A 12,319-nucleotide genomic window follows, 5' to 3' on the forward strand; every position below is an offset into this window, starting at 1 on the left:
TTCTTTCTATTTGGAATGCTCTCTTCCCTGGTGTGATTATCTGAATCCAACCATTTACTAGCTGCACAGAATAGGCATTTAATCAATATTTGTTGAATTGGACTTTTCAAAATATAGCTCAACCTTCAAGTCCTTTATTAGGCTTTCACTGACTATGAAACACAGGGTAACTCATTCAGATGTGAGCATGTTGGCATTGATAGTAGGGTCTGAGCTCAACAGAGTAGTTAGCAGTAGCCACACTAAATAACTGTGAATAGTTGGACTAAGGTTTAGTCCAACCACTACTGAAGGTGTTAGACTCTGTTTTCAAACAAGAGGTAGCTAGGTGGTTCAAATCCATCTACTTCAAATCCATCCTCAGTTACTCACTAGCTGTGTGACTCTGAGCAAATTATTTATCCTCTGTCTGCCTTAATTTCCTTATCATACAGATGGAGAAAATATCTCCTGAAGCTGTGAGGATAAAATTAGACAATATATTTTGTAAAGCATTTTGCAAACGTTAAAGTGTCAACAAATATTATTTATTATTATTAACATAGACCTTATGACTCTCAATGCAGTGCCTTTTCCTTCCTTTCACTATGTTCATAGCTAAAAAGGAAATACTCAGCATGTCCACTCCAAATTGAACCAAACTCCTGTTCTTCCAGTAATTAAGTGACTGAAATGAAGCTAATCAGTCTCCAGCCAGCTCCCAAATTAGAGCACTAAAAGCAGACATGGTACAGGAAGTAAAAGAACATTTCTTACATACCAGGGCTGCTTGAACTGAGATCTTACTAAGAAGAAAGCAAAGAAAGTAATATTTTTTTTGTAAGTAGTTTGCCCCTAAGCAGCAAGTCATTTTTTGCAAGGACAAATATTTGAGAGAATATCTGGAATAGGAGCTGAGAAAAAGAATGGAAGGAACACAGATATAATCATAAGAGGACTTAGATATAGAAGTAGCTTTAGTAATCATGGAGTTTGAATCCTTTATTTAATAGGTGAGAAAACTGAGGCCCAAAGATGGAATGAGAATTGCTGAAATAGCTATAAATAGTAAGATGCAAGTCCTGGGGTTTGAATCCATGTTATTTAATTTTTATGACATCATTGACTCTATTTATCTTTCCTTTTATAGTGAGGTAGGAGTATCATGATAGGAGAGAATAGATTATACAATAATAAACTCACCTAATTATGTAATAATAAAGTCACCTACGAAATCTTCTTTTTCATATTACTTCTTAAGATTAATGCATATTAATTCAACAAAGGCGACATTCATGAACACAAACTGAAAGTATAAAATCATTCTAGTCCCAAATCTAATAGTAGACTCCTAAGTATTAGCTATACCCTTGAATACCTCTTCCTCATCTCCATGCACTCTATTGCCACATAGCACACAATATACTTATGATGTCTTAATTACCAAATCTAGTTCTTTCTCACTTCAAAAAATAAAATCTATTTTTCCTCAGTCTATATGCTTCATTTGGTGGAAATGGCCACCCTTTCCATCCTCTTTGGGCTTTTATGATCATACTAATTCTTTTCCTACTTATCTGACCATCTGCTCTTAATCACCTTTGCTTGCTCAACATGAATATCAAACCCTTTAACTGCAGTTATTCCCTTAGACTTGGTCTCAGACCTCCCATCTCCCCTTTTTCTGTCCTAGGCCTTAAACTTTCTCTCAGTGACTTAAATCACCTCCCATGGGTTTACCATCTCTATTCAGTTTTTCCTTACCAAATGTCAGTACAGCACCATCCAAAGACATGTAACTCACCCTCAAAATGTAACTCCTTATCTTTCCCTCCAAACTCTATCTGGAAGATGCCAGACTTCCCTTTTTCTGTCAAAGGCATCACCATTCTTCTAGTCTCCCAGATTTTTAACCTTGGAATTATCCTTGAATCCCGACTTTACTTTTTACTTCATAGAGTCTAATCAGCTGCCAAATCTTGCTATTTCTACTTTCACAACATTTCTCACATCTGACCTCTTTTTTAAATCTACTCACAGTGACTACTTTAGTATAAATTCTCATCACTACTTATCTAGGTTATTGCAACTGCCTCCTAATTGGTCCGAGTCAAGTTTCTCCTCACTTCCATCCATCCTACACACTGCTGCCAAAGTGTTTTTCCCTTGAAAGCAGATATGATCATGCCATTCCCCACGCCATAAACTCCAGTAGATACCTATCATTACCAGGATTACACATCAACTCCTCTCTTTAGCTTTTAATGGCTTTCACAATATTGCCTAAACCTATCTTTCCAGACTCAGAGGACAGACATTAATTACTACTATACACTTCAGTCTAGCCAAAATAGTTCTTTCTGTTCTTCAGACAATCCTCTCTCTCTTATCTCTTTGTTTCCAATGACTGCTCTCTGTGCCTGACATACAACTTTCTTTTGGTTCCTTCATGTGGCCAAATTCTTCTCTTCCTTTAAGACAAATAGAGTCAATGGTGTTATAAAAATTAAATAACCTGGATTCAAACCCCAGGTTTTGCATCTCACTATTTATGTCAATTTCAGCAATTCTCATCCCATCTTTGGGACTCAGTTTTCTCACCTATTAAATAGAGGATTCAAACTCAATGATTACTAAAGCTACTCCTATATCTAAGTCCTCTTATGACTATATCCTTAAGAATTATCCACATGAAGCTCTTCTTGATCCATCCCCAAGTGCTAGTGCCTCTCTCTCAAAGTTTCTCATATTTAACAGCTTTTGTTTTTTTGTATTTATTTTGTTTTATATTTTATTTATATATTATATAAGTATATATGTATATGTATATATTATGTAAATAGATATTTTCTCTACTGTTAGAATGTAGATTTCATATGAAATGGGATTGTTCTTTTTTTCCAGTGTGCTTGGATACTCAGCACAGTGTCAAAATACTGTTAAATACTTGTTGATTGATTAATTCAGATTAATTTTCAGGAAACTAATAAAATTTAAAATGTCTCCAAGTAGATGTTAAAAGTAAAAATGAACATTTTGATGTCTTGGAAATAAATAATTCAAATCCTAATGTTTCACAAGTAAAAGCTATAACAAGATGAGACAATTGCTTAAAATAATGGCTGGATATACTTTTTTGGATACTCTTCTAAAGGTAACAGGACTCACATTTGTGAACTGAGGGTCATATATCTAGAACTGGGAGAGATCTTAGAAATCATTTTTCTATTTTTCATTTTATTCTCCAATTTATAGATGAAGAAACTAGAAGTCAAAAGGATAAATGCCATTTCTCTCATTATACAATTAGTAATGGGGCAAAGTAGGGATTCCAATTTAGTTCCTATAATTTCAAGTTCAGTCATTTTTACACTTTATAAAACAGAGAGGAAACAGTCCAGAGTTTTAAATAGGATGAGAGTTTTTCACCATCACTGAGAGAGATGATTTTTAAAAATCCAAACATATTTTAGAATTTTCTACTAAAGAAAATCACATGTCTAAGGAGGTTATGCTGATGTCAATCATTCTCCCTAAGTTTAGATCTGAATGACCTTGATTAAAACTCCTGTTTTTTGCAATAGCACAGAAACCGAAGGCCCGAAGAAAAATCGGTACAAATCATTTTGTGTTTATTTCAGGTATCCTTTTATAGCTGAATTTACATTCTCCCTAGTTTTGCTCTTTTCCAATGTATGTGAATGCTTGATCATTCTTATATATATTTGACCATTTTCTCTTTAACTCAAAACTCTGCAATGGCTGTTTCCCTATTATCTACTAAATGAAAACTAACCTCCCCAATGCAGCATTCAAATCCTTTTACAAACTAGGTGAATTTATCTTCCCAGACATTTTCTCCCTATAACTTCTTGTTGTTCAGTCATTTCAGAGTCTTTGTGATCCCAACTGGGGTTTTCTTGGCAAATATACTAGAGTGGTTTTCCATTTCCTTCTTCAGTTCTTTTTACAGATGTGGAAACCAAGGCAAAGAGGGTTAAATGACGTGCCTAATGATACACCACTAGGAAGTGTCTGAAGCCGGATTTGAACTCTGGTATTCCTGATATCAGGTCTGGTCTTCCATCCATTGTAACACCTAGTTGTCCCACCCTACTTTGTAATAATTCTTTGTATATACAGGCCAAATTGGGCTATTCATGGTCCCTAGTACACAGCCTGAACCTTCTAATCTCCATGATTGTACATTCAATTCCCTATACTTGACATACCCTTTACCCAAAATTCCATTTACTTAAGTCAAACTCTTATTTCAAGTGTCATCTAAAATATCACCTGTTCAATGAAACATCTTAATTCCCTAATCAGAGATTGTCTGTTGTTTAATTATATTGTATTATATATTATATGGTGAATTGTGTATATGCCATATACCCCTTATATTTAATCCTCTGAAGGTAAATCATTTTCATCATTGCATTACAATTATCATTTTCTCTTGTATACAGAACAGTATTCTATACCTAGTAGGTTTTTAGAAAGTGTCCATTGAATTGAACCATTCCATAAGAACTTGAATACATTTCAAGAGAGCAATGTGGATAAATGGAATGAACACTCAGTTTTGTGTGTGTTCATATTCCCCTCAGAAGGGGACAAAATTTACTGTAAGGAGAAAATAGCTTGCTATCGCATATTACAAGAGTATGGCTGGGAGGCATTCAGTAGCCTGAATTTGAATCTCAGTTTCATCACTAATTGATTGTTTTACCCTGGCAAGTCATTTCACCTCTAAGTGCATATGTCCTCATCTGTCAAATGGGGGTAATAACACTTGCAGAAGCTATTATATAGGGTTGTTGTAAAGATCAAATGAGTTAAAGTCCTCCTCTGATGTCTCCATGGTCCAAACTCAGGCAGATCAAAACCATACAGAAAAGCTTCAGGTATGGCTGTAGTGATGGTTTCTTTTCATTTCATGTGGAGATCAGCTTCAGTGTGGAGAGACTCATTACTATGTCTACAAGGGACTCAGAAATGAAACACACGGACAACATGATATAATGGAGAGAGTGTGAGACTTGGATCGAGGAATCAATCAGCACATATCCCCATCACAAAATCTTGCCATTATATCCTGAAACTGAAGGCTAGATAGGCTCACATATTCCATTTTAAACATTTTAATCCCATAAACATTTTTTCAGCACTCACCATATGTAAAATATTTTACAAGATGCAGAAGATTTACAAATGAAAAAAAAAGGCATGCTCCTTACTTTAAAAAAGAGCTTATTTATGAGTTATTAATGAGCTTGGCCATGTACACAGATGTATATATGTCAAAGCAGGTGCTACTAGGATTTCCCTTAGGAAACTGGAGTAGAGAAGTTCAAATCCTTTTCCATGGTTCCATAGCTAGTAATCTTCAGAGGAAGGATTTGAACTCAGATCTTCCACAGCTTTCTCCTCCTCTTCTACATACTAATTAAAAGTGTTCCTTTCCAAGGTTACCCTCCTTCTACTCTATATTTGCTTTGTTTGTTCTGATTTATATACATTGTCCTCTCTACTAATATGGGAGTTCCTTCAGAGAAGAGATTGTTGTTTCCTCTCTTTATTATATTCCTAGCACTTAGCATAGTGCCTGTTACATTTGTTGTTTAGTAATTTTTCATTCATGTCTGACTCTTTATGATTCCACATTTTTTTTGCAAAGATACTGGAATGGTTTGCTACTTCTTCTTCCAGCTCATTTTACAGAGGAGGAAACTCAGGCCAACAGGGTTGATTGACTTGGGCAGGGTCACACAGCTAGTGTCTGAGGCCAGATTTGAATTTAGGAAGATAAATTTTCCTTACTATGGGCCCTAAATTCCATTCACTGTGCCACCTAGCTGCCCCTGTCTGTTATATAATAAGTGCTTAATAACTTTACTGATGAACTTGATGGAGTGCTGCAGAATGGACTTTGAATCAGGGAAACCTGAATTCAAATCCTGTCTCTAATACTTTATACCTATGCATTTACCTTGCACTTGGTACTGGGCTTGGTACATATGCTTAATAAATGCTTCTGGATTGATTGCATGGGTAAGAACCTTGATAAATCACATAGCTACCTGAGTCTCCTTTTTCCTCATCTATAAAATAAGGATAATAATGGCTATAAAACCTCTTTCACAGAGTTGTTGCAAAGATCAAATGAGATAATGTATGTAAAAAAAGTTTATAACTGTATAACATTAGCTATCATGTTTCTTTAAAAAAGATCCTTTGATTTGTAGCTATGTTATATATATATATATATATATATATATACACATGTGCACATGTATATAATCCATATGGATTTATAAAACCACATGTATATGTATACACCCTCCTCAGAATAGGACATGCTTCCTGAACCTGACTTTCTTTAGTATGTCATTTGTCTTCTCACTTTCTAACTGGATGCATGGTATTTTAGTCTCTTCCTCTTTCATGACATGGTCAGTGACGTGTGGTATGTGATGTGGTGGCAGTGGTAGTGGTAGTAGTAGCAGTAGCAGTAGTAGTAGTAGTGGTAGTAGTAGTACTAGTACTAGTAGTAGTAGCAACAGCAGCAGCAGCAGCAGGACACTGTCACTGAATTTATTTCCCTTATTCTCCCCGCCCCCCTTTACCCATGTCTGTGTAGTTATAATCTCAAGGGTCTGGCTCCTCAAAGTATACTCAAAGATTAATTTATTTTCTGCTTGAATCTCTTCTCTGAAATATCTTGATCCAGAGGTATGAGTAAGTCTTTCAACCAATCCCAATTCATCCCATCATGTACTTTCTTCCAATGGCTCAAAATACTTTATTCTTCTTACATAATTTATATCTTATTTGATTGATTAATTCCATAGAGGTGTCTAGGAATTGTTCATAATGAGTTTACACATTTAGTTAATTGATTCTAAAACTCAAAGAGAATTCTCACCTCATAAAGGTATCCATGCTAGGAAATCTTGTTACAATTGAATTACAAAACAATCTTCTAATACACACATACTCATACACATGTGTGCATACACTTATATTCATCTCTAAAGTATTCATATGCTATTTGAATTAGTCAGAATAATATTTGCTAGCTCCAAGATAATTTGTCCTAAAAATTCTATTTCAAATAGTAGACTGGAAAACTTTATAGCTGAAGGAAATAAAGTTTAAAAATGAAACAAAAACTGCATATATCACAAAGTCTGTCTGGGGTGATTTGGTATTCATGTTCTCACATTTTTTGGATTTCAAGTTTTTTACAAGGTTGTAGCGGCAAGCACCCCAAGCGTCCTCAGGGTTTGCTGCCACCACAGGTTCTTGAATCTGCTTTGATAAAGGAAAGCAACTCCAAATGGGTTAACAAGCTTACTTTAATCAGTCAAACATGTATCGTTTACCTTGTTCAGGGGAAAAAGGTCAGCACCCCGAACTTCAGAATACACAGACAGAATTATCAAGACAGAAACAGATCAAGTAGACAGATTTCCAAACAACTGTCCAACCATTACATCCATACCCAGTCAACATCTGGGTTTCACATCTGGGTTTTTCAAAGGGGGGTGGGGAGGGAGAGGGGCCTCTGGACAGCGGCTTCCCAGAATCCAGATCAAATCACAGAACACTTCTCAAAGTGAGCCCCCAAAACAAAGCCTCACATCAGGGCTTATATAGCCTTCTCCTGGCTCAGAGAATGTAACAACCTTTTGGACCCACTGGCCAATCAAAAAGTATCTACTGAAAAACAAGCCTCCTACCCCAGGCTCCAGGTGCACTTTAGCCTAGGGGCAGGGAAGATCTTCCAAATTTACATTCCCATTACAAAGGTACATATTACTCAACCTATAATGTGATTCTCTATCTAGAATGTCTTACAGGTTTTTTTTCCCTTTCCATTACAGAAACTATTCAATTTCCTAGAAGCATTAATGAACTTTTCCACCAGTGATCAAGATAATTAACTGCTGATCCAGCATATGAAGCATACATGGGGTGATATAGGATAGGAGAATCTTGAATGTATTTTTATTTACCCTTAAAAGGGGTACTGCTGATCCGAAACTATTGATTTACAAAAAACTATCCCTCTCCAAATGACAAATATATTTAGGCAACTAATTCTTCAGGTATTTTCTTATTAATTAAGAATCTATATTAGTACAAAATCCCTAAAGGCTTGGTCTAAATGCTCAACCTGTTGCATTGTTAATGAATATTTCTATTCATTTATTCAATAAGCATATATTTGAACTTAAAGACTATCTTGGTGAAGAAAAACCTGTCAACTGAATAAAACACTTAAAATACTCAAGTGATTTTGTGTCACATTGACACAATAATAATAACTGACCTTTAGATAGTGTTTTAAATTTTTGCAAAAATGCTTTAAATATATCTATCATCTTCTTCATTCCTTATAGCATTGTGATATAGGTACTAAATCAGAAGTAGGCAGTATTATTTCCAATTTATATGTGAGGAAACTAAGGCTCCGAGAAATTATATGATGTGCCCTGTCATGGAGTGGTCATTATCTGACACTTGGTTGGGAAACAGCTCTCCATAACCTCCAAGTTCAGCATTCATTCCATCATATCTGGCACTGCCTACTATTACTTATCAAGAGATTTGATTTTTCTGAACAATTGCTATGGAATCTTATAAGCATAATCCTACTTGGAAACTCACTTCTTTTAACAAATGAAAGGATAAATTCTATTTGTACAACACTTTTAAGTAATTTCATTTTTTCCTCACAACAAACTTGTGAGGTAGGCAGGGTTTATGTTATTATCCTTAAAACATTAAACTTAGACTGCAAGTCTACAAAAAAAATGATATGAAGAGAGAGTACTCAAAGGGTAAAAACTACAGCATGTTAAATCAATCATTCTGTAAGCATTTACTAAGTGACTGTTATATATCAGTCACTATGCTAGGTGTGGGGATATAAAGACAAAAATGAGTATTCTTTGATTTCAAAGATCTTACATTCTATTGGGAGGAAAAGTGTGTATACAAATCCATAAATGGAGTAGTAGAGAGCTGGCCTTGGAGGCCTGAAAACATGACTTCTAGCCCTGTCTTTAACACCTATAGTGACTTGTGATTTTAGTCCAGTCATTTCTCTTCTCAGTGCTTCAAGACAATGCTCTAACTATAAGCTGCAGAGGAGGTGAGCACCTGAATTGGTAGAAGGAATTGATTTATCTTGGAGTTCTCTACACTATTGAAATCACAGATCCAATCTCAATGCCTGTAATTATCCCTGATATGTATAGAGAAGCATGATGGGTCCTATGGAAGAGTTAGTCCAGTGATTCCCTCCTAAGTAGTGGGCACCACCTTGGGGAGTCAGTTTAATTTCAGGTAGGTCATTAACAGAACCGGCATATTGCTTCCTTTTCACAATCCCTCTCAACATTAGTAATTGCAAAAAGGAAGCAATATTGCTGAGGTTCTATGTGCCTGCATTAGAATGGTAATAGTTTTCTGAATTTCAAATAACCAAGTACAGTATTTTTAATTTAATATTTTATTTTTCCCCAATTACATGTAAAAACAATTTTCAACATATTTTTAAAATTTTGAATTCCAGATTCTCTTCTCTCCCACCTCATTGAAAATTCAAGCAATTTGATATGTTTTATATATATTCAGTCATGTAAAACACATTTCCATGTTAGTCATGTTGTGAAAGAAAACAAATATTTGTAGCAGCTCTTTTTATGGTGGCAAAGAATTGGAGATTAGGTTATCCCCATCAATTGGGGAATAACTGAACAAGTTGTAATGTATCAATATAAGGGAACACTATTGTGATATAAGAAATGATGACCGGGCAGATTTCAGAAAAACCTTGAAAGACGATGAACTGATACTGAGTGAAGTGAGCAGAAGCAGGAAAATATTGCACACAGTAACACCAACAGTATGTGATGATCAACTATGACTGACTTTTCTCTGCAATACAATGATCTAAGACAATTCCAAAAGACTCATGATGGAAAGAAAATGCTATCTACATTCATAGGAAGAATAGATGGTGTCTGAATGCAGATCAAAGCATACTATTTTCACTTTATTTTTTTTTCCGGCTTTTTATTTTTACAAACTGGATTATCTTTTTTTTTTTTTTTTAGCAAACTCTTTCTTCTTTCATGATGTAACTAACATGTAAATGTTTTACATGAAAGCACATATATAACCTATATCAAATTTCTCATTGTCTTTTGGGGGGAAGGGAGAAGAGGAGGAAATTTGAAACTCAAAATTTTATGAAAGGTGGATGTTCAAAAATTGCCTTTGCGATAAAACAAAGATAAGTGAGCCAGGGAGGAGGGCCCACTGAGAGGTCTTTAGGTTCTGAGCAATGTCTGATTGGCAAATGTTAAAAGAGATTCTTTGGTAATCCAGTGCATCAATGAACTGTACAAATTCAGTACAGGGCTGGAATAATTCAGGCATGAGGACACTTTTGTGCAGTCTCGAAAAGACAGAACCAACATTGATAGAACCTTGGAATCCCTGAAACACATCATTGCCCAAGTCTTACCTCACAGAGGCCCAGGTCTTGTATTTAAAGACTTGAATGTTGTGTCAATGCTGCAATAATTTTGGGAAAGCAAACAGCAACAGAGAGCTGTGTTCCCAAGTGAAGGCTTGGTGGTGTATGAGTCACTGCCATCCCCTGGGCCTCCATTTGTAAACTACATCACCCTCCCTGGAGGAAGCTGCTTTGGTAACTTCCAGTGTTGCCTCAGCAGAGCAGAGGTGAGACAGGATGCAGCCAATGTGGCCCTGATCAATTCCCTCTTCAATGAACTGCCCTCTAGAAGGATCACTAAGGAGTTCATTATAGAAAGCATTCAGGAAGCCATCGCCTCCACAAGCGGCACTAAAAATGATGCTGATGACCCAAGCACAAGCATAGGAGCCTATCACTACATGCTGGAGTCAAACATGAGGAAAACTATGCTGGAATTTCAGGAGCTGATGATTGTTTTCCATCTACTGCACTGGAATGGAAACCTGAAAGCCCTTAGGGAAAGCAAGTGATCAAGACAGGAGGTGATTTCCTACTATTCCCATTATTCTTTAGATGAAAGGATAAGGAGTCACATGGCCCTGAACTGGACCATGAAGGAACAAGATTCACTGGGAATTGTCTCTCAAGAGCTGCAGATGGCCCTGAGCGAGCCGGAGGAAGCCAGAAGAGCTGGACAAGAGCTTTGGTTTTACAAAGAAAAGAAAGAAATCCTGAGTTTAGCCCTAGCTCAGCTCTACAGTGACCAAAATACCTCTTCACCAAGGGATGACCAGATGAGTCTGGCTGCTTTATGTGGCTACCACTAGCTGAAACCAGAATTCCAATGGACCCATCAAGTGCTGAACTAGAACATGCTAATCCTTTGGTATTTTGATGGACCATGTAAGTTGGCCACTTACAGTTATGGTTTTAGAGAAATGTAGCTGCTCACTGAAGTTTTACTCCATTTGGACCTTACCCCAGCCTGACCCCAGCCCTGTCACCCGTGATGGAACCTTAGTGATGAAAAGGACCTCAGAGATTATCTAATCCAATCTCTCAACCAATGCAGGCATCTTTTCTCCCCTACTAGTTTAAGACTAAATTGTGAAGAAAGGAGAGGAAAAGAGTAAATGCTTTACATATATTTTCTTATTTATTCCTCAAAATAAACCAATGAAGGAGATGCAATTGACATCCCTTTTGGGGATTATTATTATTAAACTGGGGCTGAGAGAGATTAAATGACTCCCTAAAATCACAGAATTACCAAGTGCCAGAGGAAATATTCAAACCTAAGTCTGCCTGACTTCAATTCCCATAGTCTCTGCATTATGCTGCCTAGTTGTCTCATAGATGAGGAGAGAGAAGATTATTTGAAAGATATTTTTCAATGACTCATTGAAATCCCACAGAATAGGTCATTAAGATCTACTAAGTCTGACAGACTTTGATGAGATACAATATACAGTTGTATAACCTAAGAAGAAACAAATTTCAACTTTAGAGGATTCTGTTGATAACCTTCACAATAGAGTTGGTGACAGAGTTCCTCAAGGAATAATAAGCTAGAGATACATCATACAACATAGTGGCATCCAATAAATAAAGAGAATTGAATTAAATAAAAAAAATTGCCTTTGCATGTAATTGGAAAAAATGAAATTCTATTTAAAAAGAAAGAAGACAACCCCCTCCCCAAATATAAATAAAGAAAAAGAATGCTTCAATATACATTAAGATTCCATTAGTTCTTACTTTGGAGATGGATGGCATTTTTTTCATCATAAGTCTTTGATAATTTTCTTGGATCATTGCATTGCT

At 36.0% G+C, this 12,319-nt stretch overlaps 1 pseudogene; it reads left to right on the plus strand.

Moving 5' to 3' along the window:
* The first annotated feature begins 3,097 nt into the window (after positions 1-3,097).
* LOC138177502 (protein limb expression 1 homolog pseudogene) lies at positions 3,098-11,863 on the plus strand (annotated as a pseudogene).
* Positions 11,864-12,319: the final 456 nt, after the last annotated feature.

This window comes from Petaurus breviceps, unplaced genomic scaffold, assembly GCF_028583685.1.
Source record: "Petaurus breviceps papuanus isolate PSGF00001 unplaced genomic scaffold, PetGlider_PUasm1.0 90418, whole genome shotgun sequence".
Classification (NCBI taxonomy): domain Eukaryota; kingdom Metazoa; phylum Chordata; class Mammalia; order Diprotodontia; family Petauridae; genus Petaurus; species Petaurus breviceps.